Source organism: Bombus terrestris, chromosome 1, assembly GCF_910591885.1.
Source record: "Bombus terrestris chromosome 1, iyBomTerr1.2, whole genome shotgun sequence".
Classification (NCBI taxonomy): domain Eukaryota; kingdom Metazoa; phylum Arthropoda; class Insecta; order Hymenoptera; family Apidae; genus Bombus; species Bombus terrestris.
Genome location: NC_063269.1, coordinates 10,557,762 through 10,583,588, shown reverse-complemented (window position 1 = coordinate 10,583,588; position 25,827 = coordinate 10,557,762). Strand labels below are relative to the sequence as shown.

The 25,827-nt window shown below is 38.1% G+C and overlaps 1 protein-coding gene and 1 long non-coding RNA gene across 4 annotated transcripts in view; one reads left to right on the top strand and one right to left on the bottom strand.

The window, feature by feature from the left end:
* The window catches only part of LOC100649366 (plexin-A4), a 421,249-nt gene that overhangs the window by 327,939 nt on the left and 67,483 nt on the right, over positions 1-25,827 (bottom strand). The window lies entirely within an intron of this gene.
* LOC125385314 lies at positions 3,478-8,403 on the top strand. 2 transcript variants are annotated; one of them, XR_007224420.1, is made up of 2 exons: positions 3,478-3,556; positions 6,154-8,403. It is a non-coding gene; the product is annotated as an uncharacterized LOC125385314 (long non-coding RNA). The 2 variants fall into 2 exon arrangements; XR_007224417.1 differs by lacking the exon at positions 3,478-3,556 and adding an exon at positions 4,040-4,350.

Here is a 25,827-nt window from a genome sequence, read left to right as displayed (position 1 = left end):
AACAATCGTAAAGAAGAGTTTGAATTCCTAGTATCTACTAATTAATTATTCTACTAATTTAATTCTTACTGTAACACAGAACATATAGGTAGATTCATCTTAGACCACGATTCCGAGCAAAACGACGATCATGAAGATTTCAGTAAGTCCGTAATAATCTTCCAGTCTTATCTCGCTGTCTGAAAGTGTACTGTCTGATGGACGAGCGTACTTGTGCACGCGCCTGCATGAAATTTGGAAAGTGTAAGCTCTCGTGGAGAGTTGGCGGAGTTAAACGGAACGCTGACTGTACAGGCAGAAACGAATGTATAATCTGCCGTTGCAATAACCGAAACAGAAAATTGCCCGATCAACGCTGGAACGCGAGTGATAACGGACAATGATACGTTTCAATCTGGCGCGATAAGGATCGAAAAGTGGAACGCGTGTAAACTGTTCATAATATTCGATGAGACGAGACCCGTTAAAAATGCATCAATCACCGTTAACGGGCCATCGGGAAACAGTAAGCAAAAGGAGCAATAAAGTGTCCGGTCGCATTTAGGATGCACCGGTTCCAGCGACAGCTTGACAGTTTGTGATGAATCGGCGGTACGCTCGGGATGATACCCGAGGAACGCGAGCACCAGCTAGGAAAATGGGCCATTTCGTCGACTATTTACAAAACGCTCGAGAAGAGGTAAAAAATGACGGGTTACCCTGTGCAGACGGTCAACAACGACGAAGACGAAAACGACGACGACGGCGACGATGTTGAGGAACGTCGAGATCGAGGATACACGAAGCATCGTTATCAAGCGGATGTCACGCGAGTGGCACGCGACCTCGCGACTTTCCGTCTCGCTACGCAAACTCCGTACAACGGTTTTCCATCAGAATGAAACAGGGTTGTGTCACCGGAGCTAGACGACACCCAGGGTAACAAATCACCGCAGATATGATGCGTCGTGACGATTCTCAGCGACGGTTTTCGTTCGGAAATTTATCACCACTCGTGTAGCTTCACTCTTTCATATTTTTTTCTTTTTTTTTTTTTTGCTTTCTTTTGGAAACGCCGTTGTTGGATGAGAGAAGGCAAAGTACAGGTAGTTTGATTATGGTACGTACGAAGTGGATACGAGAAATATTTGCACACATCCTTATTTTCCGATGAAGCGTTTTTTATGAAGTTTTACGTTTCGTTGTTACAGCATTAAATTCTTGTAATATGTAAACGTAAAAGTATTATTTTAAAAATGTTACAAATATTTCTAGCAACCCGATAACATGCATAAGTATAAAATATCCGAAGTAAAGTAATAAAATCATAGTAATATTTTGTCAGATCTCTGTTTAGACGCCACTTCCTCGGTTCACAGTATCCATGAAAATACGAATTTGCATAAATAATTTTTAAGGTTTAAGTTAATAACGTGAATATTTAATATAAAAACCTGTAGTATGCCTGGTACGTGTCGATGTCTTATATATGTAAATTTCCTTTTACTGTGCTTACCTGAAACAAAGTGAAAAGGGAAGAATTAGTTAGGTATTTCTTAGAATTTACATTATATGTTAATTATGTCCATGAAAATATGAATTTTCATAAAGGTATTTGTATAGTCTAGTAATCTGATTCTTACATGAAAATAAAATATAATATTGTTAAATCTTCTTCAATTTTTACATATACAAATTTGATCCGTTATAACAATAAATCTCACTATTTCAAAGTTAAACTAGTTAAACAAGGTAAGTGGACAGAAAATGTATCTAATAAGAAAAAAAGATGGAGAAACGAAAGAATCGGACTCGGTACAACAACTGTTGTTTACTTCGATTTTCCATAAAACTATAGAACGTTAATCATTGCGTTTATTAAAAAGATTTATACGTGACAATAAATCGATAATAAAAACATTATGAAGGAATACATCGATGAAGTAAGTACGTAATACGTAAAGATATTCAAGGAGCAAGCAGAATGATTTCATTCGCGCGAATCCTTCGCTTCGAAATGATAAATAGCTGCCTACGGATAAATAGACATTATTCCCACGAACAACGTTCGCGTTTTTCAAGCGGCCATTTATTTAATACGTTTTAAGAGACTTTTAAATCACTGGCAGGCTTCATGTTCAACGGGCCTCGACTTGCCTCGAGTGCTCGAGCAAGTTAAGGCTTTTCCATCCACCTAATCCAGTTTTGATTATAAATCACTTAAAGCCGTCGTTCTGACAGCGAAACGAAGTTTTCGAAGGCTGTTCCGACATTGCAGCAGCTATATTTACTGACTCGCCAGCCCGTAATTGAAGGATTTATCTAAGGGAAAAAACGCTCGCCTCTCGCCGCTCAGACAGCCTTTTTTCCCTTCGGCTGCATTTTCTTCCACATCCAGGCAGCGACAAACTAGAATTAAAGCAGGCGAAGTTGCGTGTCATCGCGTTGTGTCGCGTTTACGCGGCTCTTCGAGATAAATCTACTAGTTGCCACGCAACCTATTTGCGTCGTGAAATCACGCGATATCGTCTAATTCAATGTCGTTTATTCCATCGCGAGACGACCTTCCACGATGACTTCTCATATGATACCAGACGTCTAGAAAACTTTGCATTTATCTGGCCATGAATTTTAAATAGAAATGTAACAGCTATAATTGAGTTTCTCTGTAGACAAGCTGATTAGCTTCAACTTTTCATCTCAATTTCATTATGTAGATACGTGGAACATGCCAGAATCAATGCAACTAATTCTCTTATACCTGTTCTTATAGCATCTGTTCTTTCCATGTATTGGAATACGCGTACGTAATTTCCAAGATATTCGTACCTTAAAAGATTCAAAGTTCGGAATAAACTCGCCGTATAATACAAAATAATATAAAGATAACATATCATCGGATTTATTGATTTAACTTTTATATACACGTCAAACCACGGACGAAACTTCTTCGTAAGAAACATAACTTATCAAAGCAATGGTGAGAAGGATAAACCTTGATCGTTTTAATTAGTCGTATCATATGTATTTTACGATCGTATTAATTAATTATATTTTACGAAAGGAAAGAAAAGAAAAAGTAATTGCTTCGGAAATATTATCAAATTAAAAAAGAGCGTGATATTAAGAAAATGATACAAATGAGAATAATAATCAAACTGACCTCGATAGAACGGACCTCGTGGAATATCGATAATAACAAACCCAACCGTTTGCAAATTAAAGCGAAAACCTATAACCGAGAAATCTTGCGAAAAAAATTCACAAGGCGAAATGCTGAATTAAGTAAATTGCTTCGGACATTTTTAAATATTAAACTAACAAGATCCGAATCGAGCGATAGAAATCCCAGCCACGGAGGATCATAAATTTGAACAAAGATTTACTGCGCTGAAAAAGTATTTCTACGACTTAACCAAGGTCGGTTAAATCCTCTAACAAGCGGCTTACGAAGTCAAGAGAGGCGACTCGTCTTATCTGCGAATTAGAGTCAATTCGCGCGTCTGGGACGATGCATCCATGGAGAGGGCTCCTGAATGCATGGCAACGTCAAATAACAACAAGTACATTACGTCAGGTTAGTATGATTCATACGAGATAACGTCGTGGCAAGATAATTATGGTTGTTACGGGCAAACAAAGCGAAGGTACGCGCAGAGCCACGGAACCGGCGTCTATCGACCGGCCGAGTATACACTACGGTTCGACAATCGACGCGCCGCCACAATCAACGCTCGATTCACCCGCGAACGCGTCCCATCCACCGGCACGAACTTCATTCGACGTTTAATGCGGACGAACCATTCGTGTCGAACCGATCGTTCTTATAAAAATGTCCGGAAATCGTGTTTGACGTATCGTTACTGGACACGTATATCGGATAATCGTCGTCCTCTCTGTCTCTTTCATGTGCGCGCTTCGCTCTCCCCTTGTTGATTCCCATCGACAACCCTTCCGACCATCTTTTAAATAAATTTCAACGCGGCGAACAGCTACCGGTTATCTCGACGCGTGTCACCGTCCATTTAAATCGGAATCCAAATGAAATTACATGGGCTATGGGTGCACCAGTCGGCCTAAAAATCTGATCGAAATTTAGATCTCCCAATTCCTCCGAAAACGAGATAAATGATCCTTTTTTATAGTTTTTTTTTTTTTTTTTTTTTTTTTTTTTTTTTTTTTTTTTTTTTTTTTTTTTTTTTTTTTTTTTTTTTTTAAGGTGATTTATGTTGTTACAAGCGACAGCTATAACAGTTTCTATGAATAAAATAAAAATCAAATAAGGTGGAAATGATCCAACGAACGCGGAAAAGCTATTGATGGCTTCGAAATACTGTGAATTTTCTTATATCTTCGTAACCACTGTAAAAGGTAAGAAAGAAGAAGCTGTTTACCTTTCGCCAACCGCAATACTTTGTCAATTAATGATATTAACACCACGACTGTCACGGTGGTCATTGATGACCGGAGCGCTTGAACTTCTTACGATTGTAAAAATTGTATGAAAATTGAAATTAGGACATTTTGAATATAACCGATAAGTAGAAGATACTTTGAAATAAAAAATGCCCCATTAAAAAATTAAACATTTTTGTTAAAACATCAATAAAAAAAAAAAAAAAAAAAAATGAGGACAAATCTTGCATCTAACGGCGCACTGTGTTAAAACACTTTAAACATAAATGTGGCACATCAATACAATCTGAACAATAGATAGTCACTTTTTTGTTTCGATTCTTAGCAATTTTTTATCCTGACTGTTTAACATTTTTTTATGGCACTCTCTGCAAAATTTTAGTGCCAGGTACGCTTGCCCTTCTTTCTTCTGCATTCCATGTCGTAATCTTTGTCGAATAAGTATAATTGACGGCTGTAGTGAATGTCGTTGTATAAGGTGTATTACAACTGGCATTCTAAAAGCTGATACCTTGATTTCTGTTTTTGTTGCTTGTTTATAGAGTATCATCGCGTTTGAAATTGATGTATTTAACAATAACTCTAAAGCTAATTTTGCATACCACTTGAGGGTTCTCCTATGTGGTGTAGAATATGTTATCATTTGATTTGATAAACATACAGCACACTTTTTCCTCTGTTGTAATCTACCACTACCATTGGTTTATCACAAACATAATTCTTTTTGCGGAATTCTTTCAGCCGAATGTTTCCTCGAAATCATAAAAATGTCACGTTTGTCTCTCCACCTAACTGTTATATATAGAATAAGCAAATACTGTTTACTAATATCTTTTACACGTTTCAACAATATATTCTGGACGTTTTGCTTACGACGAAATAACGAATGCGAATGGTTTGTTGAAATAAACGAAGCCTTGTTATAATATGTTGCTATCAGCTGTTACCAAGGCGCCACGATGGTCACCTGTGACCACCAATAAGATGAACGGTCCATTGGAGAAGAATGTTGTCTTACATCATCAATTTATTATTATTTTGCGATTATATACTTGGAATAATAAAAATACTTCCGTGGCGTCCTGAGCGAAGCATCTGATTTCGGCGTGGCAGTCAAAGTGTTAACAAATTGACAAACTACGATTTCTCCTTTACGAATTTTGTAATTTCGAATACTCGAACGACTGCAGCTCTTTCAAAGTTCATTCGTAAAATTCAATTTCTCTTAATATCAGATTTCTTGCCACAACGGAAGAGCTTTCATTAGTATTGGCGATTTGTATCTCGTGGCTTGTAAAATTTTGCTAATAACATTAGTCCGATCGCTCGTGGCAGCGAAAAGGATGTTTGTGGGATGCCTGGCGATAACGTGGCAATAGAACGGCAAATATTTTTAGGCTAAACCAGAGTTGACGAGGTTAAGGGTCAGCCAAAGTCCACTGACGACCGATGTGTAATTCCGACCAGTTTTTATTACAACTTTAAGGCTGTAAGCCACTTAGGTTTAATGGCGCGACCGCGTTATACGCTCGTACGTTCCAGCTAGCTGGAGTAGAGAAAAAAAAGGGGGAAGAACGGAGGAAGGCGAAAAAAGAGAGACGTCAGAGCGGAAGCATTATGCGGATTAACTTGAGAGAGAACGAAAAAACAAATGTCTTAAGTCGCCAATAAAAAAGGAGGAGAGCGGATACTTACATATTCTGCAGCATACGTTAGTTATCGTGATATCGTTACATAAAATACTTTATTTTATTACAGAAACACAACGACGTCGCGTACAGCATACGAAACAGAGTCCCCAGTCAATAGCAAGTTGCTCTGCTACGATCATCACAACATCAAGAATTACACGTGGTATTTCAACTACGCGACTAGTCGACCGAGACCTTTGCGTTGTTCGAGAATCCGTCATATGCCTAGCAGTCAGTGAACGAAAGGATGGAAAGAAGCAAGAGAACGAAAAGGTCCAAGGTGATGGAAAAGAAAGAGCCAGACCAAAGTGAAAGAGAGATAACGACGGATCGGCAAGGTGGAAGAACGAAGAAAGACAAACGAAGGGCACAAACGCGTAGAACGGAACGAAATTCCTGACCAACCAGCGTACCATGGTATTAACCCAGTTCAACCTGGGCATTATTGATTTCAACGCCGACCAGACGGTGTGAACGAAGTTTCATTCTTAATACTTTTCAAGCGCTCAACGTAAGCGCGCACACGGTGTTCTTGTTGCCAACGTACGACCGAATGGAGAGGATCGATTATCGGGCTGAAACCAGCAGCAAGCGAACCAACCAACCACTCGACTTGTATATAGCGGGGCAAAGAGCGAACCTGGCCCGGATTCTGCTCCCGCCAAATCCCTCTCCTTCTCTCTCGCTCTCTATCGTTATTCTCGCGACCTCGCAAGCGCGTTACTTTATTATTATTTCGTCGTTATCTCGATTGCCTGGCTTCCGGCGAACGACGCTTTTCCCGGCAACGACTGAAATCCCGGTTGCTGTTCCCGTCGTTTCCCGCCGCTTTCATTCCGCCCGTATCGTCTCGGCGAAAATTACTTTCCGCCAAAGAGGCATACACACACAGCTCCAAGCGGATATCGATGTACGCGCGCCACCCTAGTGTTTCCGCGACACACCGCGAACGCTTCGAAACGATTTAATTCTGCGAATACCTGGACAATTGGCCAGGTACAACCGTCCGACGGATACATTCTTACGAAATCGTTTCGCGGGAATGTGATCCGGATCCACGGCACGCCGATATTTCAGCCGAGCCATCAGCGGTGCAGATCGCAAGGTCGTTCGGAGGAGCGGCCACGAAAAAGAAGACTTCCTTCGTGGAGGAGGATGAACAGAGGCGCTGGACCCGTGGCGAGACAGAGAACCAGTTATATTAAGCTTGAAAGAGATCGCCGATCGCCGGTCTCTGCCTTTCTAATTAATTATCATACTCGACTGCCACGGTCCATTTGCGTTAGTCACACGCTTCTGGAAAGCGCAGAATGGCGGCGATATAGGTGCCGAAAGAATCTTTAGCTCGAAAAATTCCTCACGTAGGATGGAATTTCACCAGAGAAAGCGTTATATATTCGCATGTTTTATTCATTCGCAATTGAGTCGTTTTAGTATGAGATTTTGGGACTTTGTCATCGTCGATTATCGTACGCAACCACTGAGGTGTATTTGTGTTAGCCACGCGCTTTTGGAAAGCACAGAACGCCGATATAGATGCCGAAAGAATGTTTCGCTCAAAGAGTTGCCTCTTTCAAAAAAGGGGCTGGAATTCTTTCAGAGAAAGCGTTCTGTTGGGTCGCTTCGTTTATTAAGATAATGAAGTTGTTTTAACTCGAACCTGAAGTTTTATTACTTTTCGATGGAGAATGATAACGACAAATAGAAGGAAATATATGGATATGCTTTTGCAAGAACGAATTATAGTGACAAATATAGAATTTAGATAGATCGAACGTTTTGATTTAGTGCCTGGTATTCTTAATGTAATTGATGTCTTTATTTCCTACGGTAAATGACAAATGAAAGTAACTTCAGTCTCGGATAAAATCTGCAACATCGGCTTATCGAACCAACCAATATTTTACTAGTGGAATTTGTATCGAGGCAATGTCACAGCTCTTCGTTTAATCATACTATTCGTACTCATGAGCAGTCCCTGACAAAGAAAACCTCGGAAGAAATCGAGAATTAATTCTTAAACGACGCAGAAGCAACGTATAAATTGACAAGTGACGCATACACTCGAGCTACATCAATCTTTTAAAACTCTTGATAAACATTCAGCACCGATGACTTCCGAGACATTCCTCTACCAATGATACATCACGTTCAATCGAACGTGTCACGTTTCTTATTCATCGTTCGTTTCAGTTTTTTCTTTTTCTTTCTTTTTCGTTTCCGTGACGTCGTTTTCCCAACGAAACAAAAATCCTTGTCCCAGAACGAACGGAAGATCGATTAATCACGAGAGAGGCGTAGTCGTATCGCGTTTCGACAAGTGCATAGCAAAAATACGCGGCTATATTCCACGTTATTAGAGAGAAAGCGCAGATCTCTCGTTCATTAAAGATTATATGCAAATCGTATGCAAATGCCATGCAAATACTGTTGCACACTTTTTCCACGGCATAATGCGCACCATAACGGCTAAGCATGACTTCGATGGAGTAATCGGCCGGCTTCGTATTCGCCGGTCTCGTTGGAAGTCGCTAACGAAATTACGAGCTAACAAAGACAGTATCTCGGCGAAAAGTTCTCTAATCTGTGAAGCTTTAATCTGTAAGACTTTATTATATCGTATCGTTCGTCTTTGTTATAATTTCATTGATTATATTTTATGTCAGTTATGTTGTAGATTTTTGTTATGGCTATTATTCGCGTGTATTTCATATGACAGAATAGGGGAAAAATGAGTCATATATTTCTGGTTTTATAGAATAATTTAAAAATTCTTCACCAAAGTGCATAGCGTTGCTATTTGACAATATATCCACACTTTTTTCGATTATAGCAAATGATTAACACACTATATGATATACGTTGCTATCAAGATATACAAAACCACAAGTAAATTAAAATAAATTAAATAAATTAATTCCTTTTACATTCAGAGTCATCATCGTGCTAATATACTTTAGAAATTGTTATATAATTAACGAGATAAAGTAGTTTATTATATTGCAACAATTACTTACCTCTAAACAAAGAGAGTGCAAAAAAAAATATAATTGTTCTTCTACAATTTTGTGGCATGTAATTTATAAGATATTTCACTGTATTCAGAGTAATATTCTTCTATGCTTTTCTGATATGTAATTTTTAACACTTAAGGATCGAATGTAAAGTGGCTAGAATTTTTCAGAAAATTAAGATTTTTCTTTCTATATCTCCGTTGTTTTATTCTTACGACGACAAGTCTACGTAACAAAACACGTAAACGAAGGTTTGACTAACCACAAGATAGAAATCCACCACTCGTCGTAACACAACTCTCAAGGTGAACCAACCCGTGTGGCATCGCCTATGTAATCGTCTTCATGTAAAACGTCTTTCCAGTACATAACAACGCAACCGTAAGATTCCAGACGGTCCGAAGATGCAATCTGTTAACCAGTCTCCAAGAATGTAATCGACCACGATTACATATTTCTAGAATCAGTTCCTTGTTGCCCTTGTTTAATATTCAACGATAATTCTACACTAAGCTATGTTGAATTTTTTATCACGAACCTCGTTTCATCGTAGTTGGTTAGGAGGAAACAAAAAATTTTCGGTGAAATATTCAAACGGCTTAACACATTTCCGATAATTTCGACAGAAATTTTATTATTTAATTAATTAATTTTGTTAATTTAATTAATTAATTAAATAGTGATTATTTCAAATGAACAAAAATTTCAAAAATTTTCATCTTCCTTTTTATTTCTTATGTTGCGTACGGTGTTGTCGATTCTCGCAATGCATTTTAGCAGCAAATTTGCGACGATGAGGAAATAATAATAATTTCTATCGCCTACATGACAATGCATTATTGTACGCTTACGCTTTACAATATCTTAAAATGTGGCATCGTCTAAAGCAATTGATCGCTTGAGAGATTAACGGGGAAAAGAATCGCACGATAAACTGTAATTAAAAAATGATAAACTTCCTTCTAAATCGATACGATCCACGAATTTCTTATCCAAAAAATCAAGACATCCCCTAATTGTTTCCTGTCCTTGTTATCATAGCAATTTCGTATTGAATATTTTATTTCTTCGTAAATATAACATCGTAACATTCACATGAAACAATATCTTTGAAACCAAAGAAAATACTTTTTAACACGAAATTCCTGCCTAATAACTTTCTTGTTACGCTGAATACATCTGTTACACTCGTATAAAAAAAGTCGTTAAGATCCAATGATCTCCGACGATTCTTCCTCGTTCTTAGACCGTCAAACGTGAACCTCGCTCGAACACCAAGCATCTTAAGACCATCATCCACGTGGAAAGCAAACGTGACAACAAAGAATTGCTATGTTTTTCGCGGTCCAATGAGAACAACGAGCCGATCTTATCGATACTGGCAATACCTTGCAGTTGCGTTCACGCTAATTACACAACAAACGAAATTCTTTCTCCCACGATTGTCGGTACTGTTTCGATCACGGCCATGATAACTCGAGCATCAGCACGGAAAACGTCGATCACAGGTCTCTGTCTTCCAGAGAATAAGTCGTTAGTTTCTTCTCTCGTCCGGGGGAATCTTCTTCTTTCTTTGGTAATCCACGGCCTGCAGAAAGGACGGCAAGAAATCACGTGGAAAACGCGTGTAAAAACCGAGCGCGATACTCGGTGCACGAGAAGGAAGGAGACATGCGGTTAGAAGGGTACAAGAAGGCCGGACAAAATTGAAAATTACACCGACAGACAGCATTTATGGTAATACGCCGTGTTATTGGCGAACGCACGGATAATTTTCAGCCGATTCGAACGGCGAGGGACACGTGATGCGTTCGTATCACGCGCACGGCATCATTAAAATCAAAGAGCCGCGTTTAATTCAAACATCGCCTGAATGGATCGGCCTGATCCCAGAAAAATCTTCTCGTCCACATTTTTTGCCGCTACCAAGCCACTACAGACGCACATGATGTTTTCAAATAAAGGGCTCGTAACAGAAATGATCCTTGTTCGCGTTCGTCCTTATTCAGAAAAGTAAAAGTATGCTGTAGCGTCTTCAATCTTTTTGTCCAATATAATACGTTGATTCTTCTTTTTTTAAACAAAATATTCATCGTGTTGTACGAGGATATCTGCAATTACATTACAGGAGCGACATGGAATCAAATTATGGAGTTGTATGATCATGGAAAGCATTCTTACAGAGCAGATGTATTTTCAATCAGTAAATAAACCACAACTTTGACCACGTTTTTACAATTTTTTTTAGCGGCTACTACAATAAAATACGTTATTGTTTGAAAGAAATTTATATCTATACGAGTTTCCCAATGTGTCTGAACAAACTGTAAAAACAGGTAAACCTGAATTTGATGAAAAATGTAATGGTCGAAGTTTACCGCGAATAAAAGTGATTTTGATGATGGTAACCACTCGCGCATATTTATACAATTTCGAAAACCATGATATATTTGTCAACGATATTTCTAAGAACTCCAGCATCGTTCCTTTCGCATACGAACTTCTCCATATCGATTCAAAATTAATTCTTCGCACGTGCAGGTACCACCACGGCACATCGCCTTTTTCATTTCGACACAGAACGTCTACCCACAGTTTCATTTTTACCTCTCCATCGCGATCATCTCGTCTCGTAATTCGATCCACCTAAACGCGCAACACATCATTATTTCTCATCATGCGATATTTAAACGTAAATTGCGTATAGCTTGTAACGAATATAGCTCGATTATAAAACGGAGTAGAGATTGTTCAATGAAACGAGGTCTTGTGAACGAAACTCGTAACTACCCTTCGCTCTCAAACATCCAATTCATACCCACGGATATATCATTCACCGCCTAACGTTGATATTTCTCTACGTTGGTATGGCTGGGTCCGAGAACAGGATAGTCAAAGAATCGAGTGGATTGCGTTATCGTTGATAAATATACCGTATAAATCCCGCGGCTAATCACAGGCATACAGGCATCGATTGCACGCACGGCATCGACTTTCGCAATCGGTGTTAATTCGCGTAGCGCGTTCTTAAGCGAGGCACCAAGCAACGCCGGTGATTAATCGACGAGTACGTATGGAAGTCATAATCGCCGTTTATGTCACGCCGCTAATAAATCTCTTTTTAAAACGGAGACACCGGCGCACTTGCTCCAACGAAACCGATTAATCATCCCCCGGGAACAATCGGCCAACAATGAACGGTGGCATCGTTTATAAACATAAATTGTCCGGCCGTTTCGTGAATGGCCATGGATATCTGAACGAATTCTAATAACGAGCTAATGTATTAATCAAACAAAGTTTCGCAATATCTTTCCGGTATTCTAATCTGAAAATAGTTTCGTTTGTGTAGGAAATTTTTGTATAGCTGGCAATGAGATAAAAGTTTCAGAATGGTGAGAATGAAACTTTCGAGATCGCGTTTCATCAATGGATATGTGAATGGGGCTTAATAATTTGATAATATATAATTTGATTAAAACAGACGAATCTTGCGCGCGAAATCGTAGGCAAAAAGACAAGGTTATCACCTGAATGGAAGCAACTTTTCAAGGAATTTGTTCCTGGGTGGAACGAGTTTCCATGAATGCGTTTTATCAATGGCTATAGATATGAATGAATTTTAACAACGAGCCGACGATGTGATTTTTGCGAAAATTCGCTAACTATATCTTCGAGTCTAGTAGCTTCTCCCGACTTTCAGTCATTTTCTATTGAAATACACGTTCGTTTTTAATCGTAGTTGAAATATTTCTTGAAATAAGGCCGTCAACGAAAATTATACTTCTCATGATTTTTCCTGTAAATTTCATTTATTCGCAATTCTTCTATCTCTACAAACCACGTCGTCACAAAGTAGAAAACCAAAAATGTAATAACGACATCAATATAATAATGTGACGCAACGGGTGCGTCAATAGCGCCTACGCTTTGCGTATGTAAAGCCCTGGCGCGTTAATTAAAAAAAAAAAAGAAACTAAAGAAGACGATGGATGAAAAAGTAGAGAGGAAAGTAAAAGGAAACGGTAGTATCTCGTTGGAAATTGGAATGTGCGTCGTCAGACATTTCTATTCACTTCCTGCGTCCCAGTGCCCTTATGCTGCGTTCACAGCGACTTCCGCTTGTTCGTCCCCGCGTGACGAGACACAACGAGGCGCGATTCTTTCCCTAAAACGACTCCAATCAGTGTACTAAACCTGTGTAACGCTTGTACCAAACGTCAGGATGAACAATGCGAATGGCTAGCGGATAATCGTTACACCGCGCCGATCGTAATTAAATCGGATTCCGCGTATCCAGGCGCGAGATATTATCTCTCGAGGTTTAATTGAGTGGGAATCGATTAACGGACGTCTTCGATACGACCAGAGAGAAACTTCACGCGTTGCGCTATTGGGTCACCAGGTATTCCGAACAAGTCGAACGCGTTCTGTTCGGGTAACCAGATATCTGGGTCTTGGATTTCCTGAAAATTCCACGCTACCTAGTGATAGTATACTGTCATCGTGACGTGTGATAGTCGACAACGAAGAAATCAAATTGCAGAATTTCTTCTACGCGTTTATGGATTCTTGGTTAAACGTCGTAATCTATATCTTTTTCAGGAAACCAGATTCTTCTTAGACCTGAAGATTTTATCGCGTATCTTATCTAACAGAAAAAGCAGAGGCCAGTTTTTTTAATGGTATGTTACTGTATAGTTAAACTAACGTGATTGGCTCCTCGCAACGATGACGAATCCTATTCGTCGTATAATTATACGTAAAAAGAAATGTACGATTCTGGGAGAGTTTTTGTCCCTGTTCAACGAGAAATGCACAAAAACAGTCCGAAAGAGTGTCAGAATTCTGGTGGCTAACGAAGCTCACGTACAAAATAGAAAAAAAGTTGCGAGTAATAAGGACCGGCAAAAAGTTCTTCACTTTTTCATTGCTATTGGTGTCATTGAAAGTTTCTTCGCTATACTGTTCGTGCCTCTGGGATTCGAACACTTTTAGAATACAAATTTCAGGTCGAATAAAAATCCCACGCTAGAATGATTTTTATATACACCATACTAATACGGCTCTTTGGATTTCCATCGTATTTTCATTAATATTACGATGCGCTTTGTTCTGATGTTTCGCGAATATTCCAGTTTACTTCTTCAGACCACTGCTGAAGATATATTATCTACAGACACGTGTAAATCGATCGAAAATATCGACCTGTAATCGGTCATCGTCTGTTATTTGATATCGCCGACACGAAAGAGATAATCGCCAATCTTTCGTTATTTATCGCGAATTTGAAAAAGGACATGCGAAACGCTGACTAAACGTGAGGCACGTTTCGTGTACAAGAACTTGCGCATACTAATTCCACGGTATTAACCGTGGTTGCCGATCTGTTCAACGGCGGGAAAACAACGTACGTAACGTTCAAACGCAAGAAAAACAGGCTCGTTGCACGAACGAACGTATCGATCGGTTAAAGATCTAATGCCAGCTTTCAGTAATCAGTGAGATTAATATGGTGATGACATCGAGGGAGCAACAATTACATCGAGTTTCTGCCCACAGTTCGTTCTAATTATGCGTTCGCTGACTATAGAAAGGGAGAGAAGGTGAGAGGGAGGGAGAGAGGGAGAGAGACAGATTTCACAAATAACTCTGCGCAGCCTCTGCTCGTCCTCGCTTCGAAATACATATTTTGTTACGTATGGTAAACCGGTGGAAGCGTAACGTGAGCATCAAGGCAATCTGCACGATCTCGTTCCTGTTTTCTAACCCTTTCGCTTAAGCAGAATATGGAGAAAATATATTAACACTGGCTGGGTGTTTGATAGCTTTGGAATATTTTTTCAATCTTTAAAATTAGGGTATGTTAGATAAATATACTTGAACCGTAAAAAGGTTTATAAAGCACTTTATAAAAATGGTTGAAGATATAATTTTCTCGAATGATAGATAACGAAGAGCTGACATTTTTTTAACGAATGAACAATATGTATGTGGAAATACCTACTCTATTAGAGTACTACGATACATAAAAGGTATGTACTGTACATTTATACAGATGTAGGTAATACGCAGACATACGGACATGGAATAACGTGTTTGTTATAATATCGTTGATACTAGTACAACCAGGTTACATTTCTCTGGTTATGTTCGTAAAAAGTACGTATCTTATATTTAAACGCGTCATTCTATTCCTGTACGTTCTTGCAATTTAAACAAACAAACATCCGCGGTCTAATAATTGCTCCTCGACTTAACCAACGCTGTTGCTGGTAAAACGACCGCGACCATCCTTTGCAAAAGCGAAAACAAAAAGAAAAACAATGGTCAGAAGCTATTCGATCGACTGAAATTCCTCGTGAGATGGTATCAACGATCGTGCGAAGAATTTTTCTGGCTATATATCCAGCAAAGAGATAGTCGTAGGGGGAAAGGAAACATTTTCACGTCGTTTCTTTGGACAGAAATTAAATCCCGAGGAACAATGCTGCGCGTGCAGTTGCGCGGCAGCCGCGCGGAAAATTATTTTTTGCAGACGTCCCTCGGATTATTTTCTTCGAAGCAGAAGCACACGCTCAAAGGCACACCACCACGGTAGGATGGAAAGAGAGGAATAAAATGAAAGTCGCGAGAACGGCTCAGAAATATAGAGAACGTTTCTTTTCGTGTGTTACAAGGGCCCTGCAGAGGCTGGAAAAAAGAAGCGAAAAATATATTTTTGCCCTTTTATCGTGGCAGCCGAGCGTAACCCGTTTTCGTTCCAAAATAATTGTAATTCATTTTACTCTCTCTCGCCCGCTGAGAGCTTTCGTTCCCTTTCGTTCTCTCTGTCCCTCTCAAAGGATCCTAAACTCGGGGAAAAAAGACAAAGCACGAAAGAGAAAATATCACGGCACGAGGAAACGGAAAAATCCTAGCGGAGTATGGTGGTTCGGAATGAAATTACAACAGCCAAGACACGAGAGAATCATTCTCTTTCCCTCGTTCTTCTGTTCTCCGAAATCGGTCAGATCAGAGAAAATAAGAAAAATTAGAAGAAAGAATTAGTTGGAAATAAATCTTCAACCGTATGTAATTTCCTTAAAACGACATATATTTATACAAAATAATTTCAGTCGAATTCGGTTGCGATTCGATTTCCTTGTTAATTACAATATTTCGTATCGACAAAGGGTAAGCGACTAAAAATATGCAATCGTAATTCGAATATTTACGTAATCGCATGATTTTTCTACAAGTTTCTCAAGCAAAATTAAATCTACATCAACAACTCGAAAGAATTCCTTCTCGAAATAGGCGACAAATTTTTGGGAACAGATATATTCGTGAAGATATCCGATAGTTGGAACAAAGTCATTGAAAGAAGCAATGAACGTATAATTTAATAAAATACTAAATTTGTGTTCAAGCAACCTTTACAACCGTGCGATGTAAGATATTAAATATAATCGAATTTGATAGAATTTTCCAAAAAAAAAAAAAAATGTATCAAAAAGATGTCCTAATTCTTATAGCCGGCAAAATGCAAAAGACAACCTGTCGATGATTTCACCAACAACCTAATACCTCACAACGCAAAATATTAAATCAAGTTGGATTTGTTAGAATTTCCCCAAAAATGTGCAACAAGAAAACCTCCAAATTGGCTAATTCTTATGGCCAGCAATGTAAAAAAGGAAACCCAGCGACGATTTCCACTGTTAATCAATCCACGGCGCATGGCATCACTTGCGGCATACTTTGACGCTAGAGATTGACTTTGGGAAGCATGATCTTCCATTGGCGACACCGGGCGTGCTTCGTCCCTTAGTCTGACAAGTTTACCCGGGCGATAAAACGGCCTGGCAGTGGCTACACTGAGCAAATTGCAGGACGGAATGTCGTCCTCCTCTGCCGTGGAAATTCTGTCGTGCAATGGCTCCCGTATCCTCCATCCATCCACGTGGATCCTCGAATAAAGGAGTCGACCAGCTGTAAAACGGCGAACCGTTATTACGAGGGGACTCGCCGCTATACGAGCCGTCATTCTGGCCAGCGTTATGCTCTGTAACTCACTCTCAGCGACCTGCCTTTCCTTCCCTTTTCACCTATTTTTCCTCTCGTCTGTTTCTCCTTTTGCTTTTTCCACCCTTCCCATTTTCTTTTTCGTTCCGTTTCTTCCGATAGCGGAATGAAAGGGGAAAGGCAGAGACGGAGTAATTGCCGCCGAAAGATCAAACGTCGAAGAATCATTACACCTTTCGACGGAATAATGGCTTTCTGTGATCGATCTAGTTGTTGGTTTTCCCTTTTTCTTTTTTTTCTTTCTCTTTTTGCTGGAGAATTTGGTGCGAGATTACGAGCTCCGTGAATGGAGTAGAAGGTAGTCGAATTTTTGTGATTTGTTGGTATTTGTATTGATTATTTAGGATGTATATTTGTAAAGATTCTTTAATCGTTGACGGCTTACACAATTTTTCTTGATCCTTTTAGAATAGATTTCTCTTCTTAACAGTTTGACTGTCACATAGGACCGGCCACGGTTTGTCCTGTGACGCCACGGTAGTCATTGGTGACCGGAGCGCTTGAACTTCTTACAATTGTAAAAATTGAATGAAAATTGTCAGTTAGGGTATTTTGAATATAATAAAATAAATAAAATAAATAGAAGATACTTTAAAATAAAAAGTGCCCCATTGAACGATTAAACATTTTTATTAGGACATCAATAACAAAAAATGAGAACAAATATTGCATCTAACGGTGCACTGTGTTTGCATCCGTATCTTTGAGGGGTAATCTACGAATATTATTATAAACACACCTTAGAAAATAATCGTAAACGCTGCTTTATAGTTATATAATCGAAGTTAGAAGTGTGAACATACCTTACTATTATATATAGAATGAGCAAATACTGTTTACGAATATCTTCTACACGTTTCAACAATATATTCCGGACGTTTTGCTTACGACGAAATAACGAATACGAATGGTTTGTTGAAATAAACGATGCCTTGTTATAATATGTTGCTATCAGCTGTTACCAAGGCGCCACGGTGGTCACCCGTGACCACCAATAAAATAAACGGTCCATTGGGGAAGAATGTTGTCTTACATCATCAATTTATTATTATTTTGCCATTATATGCTTTGAATAATAAAAATACTCTCGTGGCGTCCTGAGCGAAACATATGATTTCCGTGTGGCAGTCAAAGTGTTAACACTTCACAAACCGATAACCGATTAATCGGTTTTTTGTCGCCGACGCTTACCGACCGATAGCCCATTAATCGGCTTTTTGTCGCCAACAATCTTTCTCATTATTTGAGGTGTAATTTATTATTTAGTACTAAGGTACCTTGCTCAGTTGCGTCAATTACGTTACTTTGTAAGCTCCTACAGTTTTACACCAATTTGAAAAGCTTACCTTTCGCGATGATCGAAAAGAATGGTATTGGAGAGTCTAAACCGAAACAGGACCGGCGCCAGGGAGAATCTGTGCCTGAGCTGCCGGTTGGGCGTGCGTATGCTGTTGAACCGCTAGCGGTCGGAAAAGTGTTAACCGTTTGACTCGTAAGGGTCTTTGAAAAAAAAGATCGAAAAATCTCAAACATCGTGATAGCGCTCGTCATATTTGTTATTTTTATGACATACATCTATATTACTATATATGCGTACTATTAGTTTATAAATATTTCAAGTTTTATTCAATAAACATTACTAAGAAGATAAGAGTGAAGTACAAAATACAGTCACTTGTCCGTAGCGTTCAAATGTACTGGGTCTTTTCGACACAAAATCTAAACAGCGCGATCGCGCTGCTTGCGACTCAAACGATTAACTTCGAAAAGAGATTATTCCTGTGAATAGTTAGCACCGGAAGGACGCACCTTTTTCGGGATTAATACATTCGAACGTATATATGATCATCACTGGTGCGCATAACGGTACGCTATTGAGGATATTACGCAATTATGCTAGTCGATCTTTTTGTTCGATCTCTTCGGTTGATCCGTATTGACAATCAGAAGACAGTAGAGCGAAAAGCGAACGTAAAAAGTTGCAAGTGTTTATCGAGACCTCGAGACCAAAGTATACGACGTAAAGGTATACGAGAGGTATACAACGCTATTTATGTTCGATGCAGATGAGCGATGCAAAGTTATTAAGAATTTGCATTTTTTAATATGTGATATCTGATACTTGTATTTTAATTAGTGGAATCATGTGTGTTACGTCATTAAGCTTGACGTAGATAACGACGATAAAACATTAGTATCAAGATTTCAGCTTTTAATTAGAAAGTAGAAATTGCACGCTATTGTTGTTATTTCGTATAATTATAAAATTACCTTTTATCTTCCTGTATTTAGTTTTCGAAATTACATACAAATATAATAACTCGGAATTATATTTTTAATTAAATATTGAACGATCGTTACGATTATATAAGCGCGATTGATGATTCTGTAAATGTACATATTCAATAATGAAATTATCCGCTTGTGAGTTCTATATTATTGAAAATACAAAGCTGCCGAAATTACATTTTTTAAAAATTAGAAATATAATATACTACATCATAAATTAATATATTAATTAATTAATTAATTAATATATCCTATAAATCTTTTAATCTTAACACAACTCGTCCACAGAATACGAATAATTCACTAGTACCAAGCTCTGTTTAATATATTGAATATTTAACAGAATTTGAATTTTCCATAAATTAATATCGATAATAAAAGCATGGTATAGAATATGCCAATGGTATCGACTTTTCATATTGCATTGACGATGACCGATTGACACACTATCAAAAATATCATATTTCAACCGTATACTACTTCAACGAAGCTCAAGTCTTTTTACTTCTCTCAAATATCTTAGGTTTCCGTTGCAGTAATTGCGATATATATATATAGTTTCCCGCTTCTTTGATTTTACGACTTATATGATACATAAAATTATAAATATTACATTTGTCTATGATCTACGTTACACCGTACTTCAAAGGCGCTGCTCTATCAAAAACGAAAACTGTGACTTCTCACGCGATCTTCGTATTACAACAAATCCAAATTTCCTCCAATAATTATTAATAATCTTTCCTATTAGAATTCGCTCATGTCTCCTAATTTCCTTTAGAAAATTATTCTTATTAAATAAATAATTATTATTAAATAATAAAAAAAAGAAAAATATCGAGATAAAAATAGCCACAACATGCCAAGATCACTGGACTTGACGAACAGACGCTTCGAGATCTCTCTCTTCCAACTTTATGCGCGTGTTATCCGATCAAAATTTTCATTGTAAGTTGCATGGAAACGGGAGGAAAACACGAGGCGCTGTGTTTCGCACGAAAGTGGAACTCCGAAGGCGAAGTTGGGTGCAAGCATCGGCGAAGAAGGTGGAGAACAAAACGTCATGAACCACGATCGTTTGGAGCAGGTCTCGTCCCGATGAATCGTGCCGGCGTTGAAAGCCAATGGGGCCCCGAAACGAGTTCCAAGAAGAAAGACAAAGAGCCTCGTAATGACAGGAAAGAGATCCAACGCAGATGGCAGGGGCGACCGGAGGGATGGTGCAAAGACGTTCGCCCTCGGCGAAAGCTAATTTGACTTCGCACTTCCATTCGACGTGTTCCTGGCAAGCTGCACGCCTCGATTACAAAGAAGACAAAGGGGGGAAACGTGTCTCTGTGTGACCGGTGAAAACGATCCTCGAAAAAGTTTGTGGAACTCGAACCGGTGAGACCCAGACCAACAACTACGCACCGCTTAGCTTCTATCTGCGAGATTTTTCCAGATACTAGAACTCAGCAAAGAAGAACAGCGGAGAAGGTGAATGACGAGACGAAGGATCGTTGTAATCTTAACCCTTAGAAGCACAAATTGGATTTCAGTAATTTGACTAGTCCGAATTGTGTACTGCAGAGAACAAAAGGCCCAACTATCGGAGAATTTAGAGAAAGAATTTCGATAACAGTTTCGAGAAATACTATTTATTTGTCGCGTATGACGTAGTATTCTGTTACGACGTTGTATTATATTATTAAATCGTCCGAAAAGTTTCTTTTGTTTCATAAGGTGATAATAGATGAACAAGAATTTGTTTTATATTATTTTATTGAATTAGATATGATCTATTTCGTCCTATTTCTATTATTATATTCGTGCATAATAGCTAATATAAAAAATAATAAAAGCTAATACAAAACAAAAAACATTGTGCGTCTATTATTTCTTTATAAAAGGAAAGAAACTTTTTGGACAATCTAATACAGCAGATGAATGCATCGTAGTATATACAAATTATATATGAATATTTATTAATATTAAAAAAGTTTCATATCAAGAGATTTATATTAATTTCCTACTTTATATTTATTTGAAATTCAGCTTGATCATGTTTGGTGTTTGCTTGTTGCCCTTTGAGATTTAATATTTACAATCCGCGAATACATATTTTTCATTTCCAACTTATTAATATTGTAAGAATTGATTCCAAGTTGCAAAATTATCGAGCTTCAACCACTTGTGGCGTGTACCCTTTGGTCGAAGATTAATGGCTTTTGGCACTCCATTTTCAACCTGAGAGAAAAAAAGAACTCGAGCGGCGCTACTAATTGCCGGGAAATATAGGGACAACCAATGATCTTGAAATATTATTAATTCGTTGTTCGCGCTTCGTCACGGCGGTTAAATAGCGGAGAAGTTAATGAATGGAGTTTAAGGATGCCTCATTATCCGGCTCGGTGAAAAGATGAATTATTCATCGTGTCATAGGCACGGCTGAGGAACCGTAAAAAAGGTTGGAAACAACTCTGCCAAGTATCGAAGATTTCCTCTCGCGGTATTTCGTTGACTACGGACGACGACGGCTTCGTAAGCATTAGGTTAATATCTAAAAAAAAACTGATCTAAAAAGTAACTAATAAAAAGCAAAAAAGTCGCGACGTATATGAAAAAAAAAAGAAACACTCACATTGGTTTTAGAGATTCGAACAGTGCACGATCCGACTCGAAACTTTCTCGAATTTGTAATAAACGTTTCACGAGAGAAACAACGCGATATTGTCACCATTGTGAATATTCATCGAGAGGAAACGAACGCGATGAGGGCTCAGTGACTAAGCGGAAGAACTCGTGCTGTTATTACCTTGAGGACAAATAGGTCAGGATGAAAACGCTAATTATCGAGGCACGTTAGACCACGTTGCATTATATTTTTCCAATGATGGAAACATAGAATTTCTAAGGCTTATTGATTCCAAAATAAAAGAAAAAATATACCACGGTGCAATTTCATCCGTAAACCGATTTTCTTCTATCATAGAGCTTTTAAGAATTAATAAAAAAAAAAAAAAAAATATGCACAACAGTACACATAGAATCAATGAATCGTAATCGTTACAGCATCTTGATTTTATTAATAAAAATTAATCATTGTAGGAAACAGAATTTCTAAAGCTTATTAATTTCAAAATAAAAGAAAAAATATACCACGGTGCAATTTCACCCGTAAACGCGATTTTCTTCGATCATAGAGCTTTTAGGAATTAATAAAAAAAAAAACATGCACAACAGTACACATGGAAACAATGAATCGTAATCGTTGCGGCATCTTGATTTTATTAATACAAATTACTCGCTGTAGGAAACATAGAATTTCTAAAGCTTATTGATTTCAAAATAAAAGAAAAATATACCACGGTGCAATTTCACCCGTAAACGCGATTTTCTTTGATCATAGAGCTTTTAGGAATTAATAAAAAAAAAAAAAAAACATGCATAACAGTACACATAGAAACAATGAATCGTAATCGTTGCGGCATCTTGATTTTATTAATAAAAATGACTCGCTGTAGGAAACATAGGATTTCTAAAGCTTATTGATTTCAAAATAAAAGAAAAAATATACCACGGTGCAATTTCACCCGTAAACGCGATTTTCTTCGATCATAGAGCTTTTAGGAATTAATAAAAAAAAAACATGCACAACAGTACACATAGAAGCAATGAATCGTAATCGTTGCGGCATCTTGATTTTATTAATAAAAATTACTCGCTGTAGCATTTATATATGCCAGCATATTCCTTCGTAATTACAACGCATAAAACGCATTATTTCTTGAATAGATTCTGGAACAGACAATTGCCAGCGATTTGTAAAAGACATTTCTGTAATAGACATTCCACGGATTCCTGGCCAAATTCATTCCACCGCGTCACCTGACAAATATTTGTTTAACTACCACACGCTTCAGGGTCCATTCTAGTTGCTTTGTGTCCCAGATAAAACCCAGTCGCGGAACTCCGTTTCTTTCCTCCCGTGTCGAATAGAGACCATTGCGAAACCAGTCTGTGTCGAACGCGAAGGAAAGCGAACGTCGCGTTAAGTCATCCACTGCGGGGGACTTGGACGTAACTGAAAGTTTGTCGCGATTTCGCGTTTGTCGTCATCAGCCTACTATTATTAGAGAAGAGTCGCGCGTCAACCTGTCGCGTGAAACATCGAAAAATAGCCGCGTATTGTCCGCTTCACGTTCCCGTCCTTTTGGAATGCCGTCCTCGTCCAATAGGCAAACGTGCGTATCATTGGAAATATGAAGCGATACCCAGTGACACGAACCTATAAATTTATCGCTATTCCTTTGTTACTGGGTTGTAACATACATTCGTTTGCATATGAGACTTACAGGAGCCAGGCAGGCAACTTTTTGTTCGACTGAATAAAATTTCATTACACAAATACACACAATGTAAATTCTACGATTAATTATCTATATAAAAATATCTGAAATTGAAATATCTCCATCTTGGTTTTATTCCAAGAAACGAAGACTCGTAATATCCTAAGACAATCTTCCTGCATAATTCAAACGATAAATTAAAATATAATAAAATTCCTTGAAACGAAGAAATGTTATAACAGCAGAAAAACACGATTATATAAAGAAACAACCGGGGTTTGATATAATTGCATACATACAACAGCGACAATAAATTTATTAAAATTGAAGGCCGTGATGCGATTAATCCCAATTTCTTCTTTTTCTTTTTTTTTTAATTTTCATTATATATATTAACGATCATATTAGATAATTTCGATAGAAGCTAGCGAACGGCCGGCAATTAAAGACTAAAAATAATTAAATCCTAGATAGATGGTTAATTGCCGAAATTCGATGGAGAAATACGGCCGGATAGAAAAAAGAAACGATAGTAATTTATTGCATGGTACAGGTTTGCGAATGGTTGAAATAACGGCGGTCAGTTTATTCGATTTCCTCGCGTCCAGTCGGCTGGTTCAACTAAAATAGTGGAACAATTAACGCAACTATTAAAATCCCTAGCGGCTATTAAGGGCACACTCCATTAAAAATGGATTAACGTTTTGTATTCAAATTACTGTAAATTATGCGGAATAGAGGGCACGGCTTATCGGAAAACCGATTGCAATGAGGAAACGGGCAAATAAATAGCATCGATGTTCACTGTCTTCTTCCACGTTGCTGCTGCTGATCGAGACGATCCTAACGCATTCCGTATTTATCACTTTAAGGCAGATTGTTCCTGCCGATTGCAAAGTAGCCTTGTCGCGTGACTCGAATTAATTCGATTGCTCTTTCTAATTGTGTATAAACGATCTTTTAGCGAGGAAATAGGGACTACCCAAGCTTGTAGAATTTCGAAATAAAACTACGAAATTTTGTGCGTTTGTAGAAAATTTGAAAGTACAAAATTCCACTGAATGCACGTAATATGACAAAAATATATAAATAGCCAAAATACAGAGCTTTCTACAATACTTGATAGGTAAAACTATTTCCAAGCGAGATTGCAATTTGTTAATTATATTCTGAAGGATATAAATTAGTATAAAAATCCACAGTCTAATTATAATACTAAACCATAGCTGCGATTCCTGGATTTTATTTTCTCAATCTCGCTTTCGTTTCGATCGAGAAACGACTTTTAATGTTTCAAAAAAATCTTCAGCATAAAATCGAAATTACATATGTCGTTTTACGATTATGTTTCTTCTTATTAAGTTTCCTTTGGATTTTGAGAAATTTGAGGAACCATAGAAATGACGTGGGTCGGTCGAAAATGACAAACAGCATTCGCAACAAAAATCAAGTCAGCAGTCACGCACACCAGTGCACATGGTTATACACATGCAACGGGCCATGCAAACGCAGCCCGTGGAAGAAATGAACTGGGACCTTGCACGAATGACTAGTCACTGAATCATTCGCGCAATAATCATCCACGCGGCAGTTTACGCGAAATTCATTCGACTGCGTACATCGTGTTCGTCTTCGTTCTACATACACCTACCGTTCCTAAGTATCAGCATACTTTAGTCAACATTAATCACAACGATGAAATAACGATGAATCGATCGTGACTTTTCTACCTTTTTGTCAAATCACAAGGCTAAAAACCTAATATTATACGATCTAATATTACAAACAATATTTGATTATTACAGAGAACAAAGCCATGGCGCTTCAATTTATCCGTAACGTTCCAATTAAAAATATATCTAGTGAAGAATAAACAAGTGTCTGGATACTTTTAAACGATAACGTAGTTATACGTGAAAACGTTTAACATGAAAACGTCAAAGAACAAAGAACGGTATTTACGTTTTTAAATTAATCCGTGTCACGGTTTCATCTCTCTTTGTTTGAAGGAAATCGGCGACGATGCTGGAAAGGATAGAA